Source organism: Papaver somniferum, chromosome 7 (genome assembly GCF_003573695.1).
Source record: "Papaver somniferum cultivar HN1 chromosome 7, ASM357369v1, whole genome shotgun sequence".
Lineage (NCBI taxonomy): Eukaryota > Viridiplantae > Streptophyta > Magnoliopsida > Ranunculales > Papaveraceae > Papaver > Papaver somniferum.
In genome coordinates this window covers 198,387,255-198,391,810 of record NC_039364.1, presented here as the reverse complement: position 1 = coordinate 198,391,810, position 4,556 = coordinate 198,387,255, and the positions used below count along the sequence as shown (strand labels likewise).

Genomic DNA, 4,556 nt, shown 5'->3' with positions numbered 1-4,556 from the left:
GTTCCATCAATTTCACATCTCTTCAAAAGTGGGAAAAACCTAGGGTTTGATCAAATCCTAGAAGTAAGTATCTCAATCACTTTCCATTGTTCTTATCTTTGTGAATCTCATCTAGTATTTCTAGTATTAGGTGAAAGAATTGTTGATCCATCCTTTGGTATGAGTTTAATTTAGGCAAATTGTTATCCAAGTGCTATATGCACCTTGAAGAAGAGTGTATCCCCAAATTGGGAGAATTGTGTGTAACCCATTGTTTGATTATAGTGGAAGATTTCCCGTGGGTTTTTACCCTTCACCTTGGAGGGGTTTTTCCACGTAATTTCCGGTGTTGTGTAATTGCTTCTTATATCGTTATAGTTGTATTATTTCCGCATTATGTTTCATTGCTTGTGTGGTTTTCGTATTGCACATAGCGGCTCGGATTTTGCAAGTCTCCCCCAACAAGAGGTATCAGAGCTTTTGGGTTGAGCTAATCCTGTGCAATTACGAAAACTAGCACGAGTAATAGAATGGTTATTTTAACCGGTGAGAACTATGTGATATGGAAGGCGAAGATGGAAGATTGGTTATATTGTGAAGATCTCTATGGTCCAATAGAGAGCAACGGAGTAAAGCCTAAAAAGATAGAAGATGAAGTGTGGAGTGTTTCTAATCGAAAAATTGTTAGTTTCCTTCTACAATGGGTTGATTATTATATTATTCATCATGTGTCTAATGAGAAACTAGCTTATTCTTTGTGGACGAAGTTAGAGGAGTTATATGATCAGAAATCACCTTGTGGCAAAGCTTTTGACCATGACAAGTCAAGAAGTAAATCAAAGTGCAGAGAAGACGTGGATTGTTGTAAGAATGATTATTATCCAAATGAATGCAAGAAGCAAGAGCAAGACACATGGAAAGGGAATGTAAATGTCAGACAAGTCAATGATGTTATAGTTGTGGTAACAAGTAGTGATATTACTTCGTTCTCTGATTGTAATGATGTGTGTATGAGTTCTGCAGTTTCGACTCAGAATGGATAGTAGATTTAGGTGCATCCTATCATGATACTCCTCGAGAAGACGTGTTTATCTTCTACAAGGCTGGTGATTTTGGTTCAGTCAGAATGGGAAACAGTGGTGTTTCCAAGATTGTAGGAATGGGTGATGTGAAGGTCGAGACCAGTGTTGGCTGCACATTGGTTCTCAGAAATGTGCGACATGTACCTGATCTTCGTTTGAATCTAATGTCACCGGGAGTGTTAGATGATGAATGGTATAACAATCACTTAGGTGATGGAAAATGGAAGCTAACCAAGGGCTCCATGGTTATTGCAAGAGGAAAGAAGTGTGGCACATTGTATAAGACACAAGTGAAGTTGTTGAAAGGTGAGTTGAATGTTGCTGACAAAGATTCAACCTCCGAGCTGTGGCATAAAAGACTTTGTCATCTTAGTGAGAAGGGAATTCAAATCCTCACCAAAAGGCAAGTCTTTCCAAAGGAGAAAGTTACGCAATTGTGTAAGTGCACTCATTATTTAGTTGGTAAAAAAACTAGAGTTTCTTTTCATAAAGCTTTACCCAAGCACAATTCTAGTATTCTTGATCTTGTTCATTCTGACGTATGTGGACCTTTAAGGGTCAAGATACTTGGTGGTGCTTTTTACTTTGTTACTTTCATAGATGATGCTTCAAGGAAGGTTTGGTCATATGCAATCAAGACTAAAGATGATGTTGTTCCTGTGTGCAAGATGTTTCACAGTAAGGTGGAAACATAAACAGGTAGAACCTTGAAGTGCCTTCGTTCTGACAACGGGGGAGAGTACATTGGGCCACTTAAAGAGTATTGCAAGAGCATGGGTATACGTCATGAACAATCGGTATCGAAGACTCCACAACATAATGGTGTTGCAGAGCGGATGAACCACAATATTCTTGAGAGAATTAGGTGCATGTTATCTCATTCCAAGTTGCAGAAGCACTTTTGGGGTGAAGCAATGAATATTGCTGTGTACCTGATTAATCGATCACCTTCAAGACCGCTAGATGAAGAAGTAGCAGAGAAGGTTTGGAGAGACAAAGAGCCTACTTATGATCACTTGAGAGTGTTTGGTTGCAGGGCATTTGTTCATATCCCAAAAGATCAGAGGTCAAAGATTGATGACAAAGCGAAGCAGTGTGTGTTCCTAGGCTATGGAACAGATAAGTTTGGTTACATATTTTGGGATCCTGTTGACAAGAAGGTTATCAGAAGTAGGGATGCGGTATTCCTTGAAGACCAAACTATTGAAGACTTTGAGAAGATCTAAATGCTAAAGCTTCACGAAGATATGTCCTTGGATCCAAATCCTGTTGTTCCTTCTCTTGAAAAACGTGATGATGATGTTAATGGTAATGGTAATGAAGAACAAGAAAACAATCATGAAGATGTTCCAGTGGGTGATGTTGAGAAAGAAGTGAAAAAGGCGAGGGTCTAACAACCACACCCAATATTTCGATTAACAATCTATATGGACAAACTCCAATATACTTTCTAGAGAATCAACTAGACAGTGAGACTCAATCTAGATAAAAAGTATATCAAAGAGTTTATATCTCTCTCACTTGATTTGATCTTTACTCAAGAAAATAGAAATCTACGAGTCTTTATCAAATACAAGGAGATAACTTGGATGGTACAAAAAACCAATCTCCAAGTGTCAATCAATTTAAATCCATAACCAAAAAAAATATATATTGACAAAAATAGATTGCAAAATCAAATTCCGCCAAATCTTGGCAAATGGCGTAAACTACCGGTACTCAACCTTGCACAAAACCAACTTAGTGATACTGTACCAAAACAACTCATTGGTCTTTCTTCGCTGTCTATTAAGCTAGATTTATCTTGGAATCTCCTAACTGGTAATCTACCTTCAGAAGTTGGTAACATGGCAAAAATAATCACTATTGACTTATCAAATAATCAATTATCTGGTAATATTCCAAGTTCATTAGGGAAGTGCATTGGATTAGAAAGTGTTTATCTACGCGGTAACTTCTTCGAAGGGATCATTCCTTCATCCTTAGAAAGCTTAACTGGACTCAAGAATATAGACCTATCAAGCAACCGTTTATCTGGTCACATTCCAAAGTACCTGGAGTACTTATCTCTCAACTATCTTAATCTGTCTTTTAATGACTTTGAAGGTGAAGTTCCAAAACAAGGCATATTCGAGAATATAAGTGCATTCTCAATCCTCGCAAACGACAAGCTTTGCGGAGGGATATCTTTACTTCATTTTCCGAGTGTCCCAAAACCTGCCTCTAAGAAACAAAGCAAACAATTTCCTTTAAAGAGACTGCTTCTGATAATATTTGGAGTAGTCATCTTTGTTATCATATTAAGTGTCCGATCCATTTTCATCTGGAGAACACAAGCGAGAAAGAAACCTTCTTCTGATGTGTCTCCTTTCAGTGATATGTTTCAAAAGATCTCATACAAAGAGCTTCTTAAAGCAACAAACGAATTTTCTGTAGAGAATTTAGTTGGAGATGGAAGTTATGGTTTTGTATATAAAGGTTTATTAGTACTAAGCCAGGAAACAGCTACAACAGTTGCACTGAAAGTACTAGATCTTCAGCAGCGAGGAGCTTCAAAAAGTTTTACTGCTGAATGTGAAGCATTGAGATGCATTCCGCATTGCAATCTCGTGAAGATACTGACGTCCTGTCCTATATTGATTTTAAGGGAAATGAATTCAAACCTCTAGAGTTCATGTCTAACGGGAGCTTGAAAACTGGTTGCACCCAATAGAAAATGATGAGCAACGTCAGAGGTCGACAAGGAAATCATTGAGCTTTATGGAAAGACTAAATATAGCCATTGATGTTGCATCTGCGCTAGATTATCTTCATCACCATTTCCAAAGACCAATAGTACATTGTGATCTTAAGCCAAGAAACATTTTGCTTGACGATAACATGAACGGTCATGTTAGCGACTTTGGACTAGCAAAGTTTCTTGGTGGAGTCACTATCAATGCTGAACCTGAATATCACACGACTAGTACTTTAGTTGGGATAAGGGGTGCGGTCGGGTATGCTGCACCGGGTAGAAAAAAATTCTTTCACTACGCTAGAGTCATTGAATGGTAACATTCCAAATTGTCAGCGCAATATACATTAATCTTTTTGCATTATTGAATTGCAGAGTATGGAATGGGAAGGGAGGTTTCAACAAGTGAAGATGTCTACAACTAAGGTGTTAGGGTCCTTGACCAAACACTAGCTCGAACACAAGAAAAAAAGACAAGAACCCTAAATAAAACCCTTTGAGTTGGGAGTTAACCACCTCTGCTTGGAAGAATAAGAGGATAAATCAGTTAAACTGAGTTGCATTAATTAAAACTTGTGTTTTCATACAAACTCAAGCTAAGTATTTATAGCTAACGAAGTTGCTTGATAAGTAAGCAAAACTTAATTAAAAGATCGAAGTTTAACTAAACTAGGAAAGCATGCAACTAAATATAATAAATCTAATTAAGAAAATGATAGACAACATGTTTGGTATCGCAACATTCCACCCCGCTTGAAAAA

General features: G+C 37.6%; 1 pseudogene; it reads left to right on the top strand.

Annotated features, from left to right (window-relative positions):
* Positions 1-2,908: 2,908 nt before the first annotated feature.
* On the top strand, positions 2,909-4,220 carry LOC113295783 (annotated as a pseudogene).
* Positions 4,221-4,556: the final 336 nt, after the last annotated feature.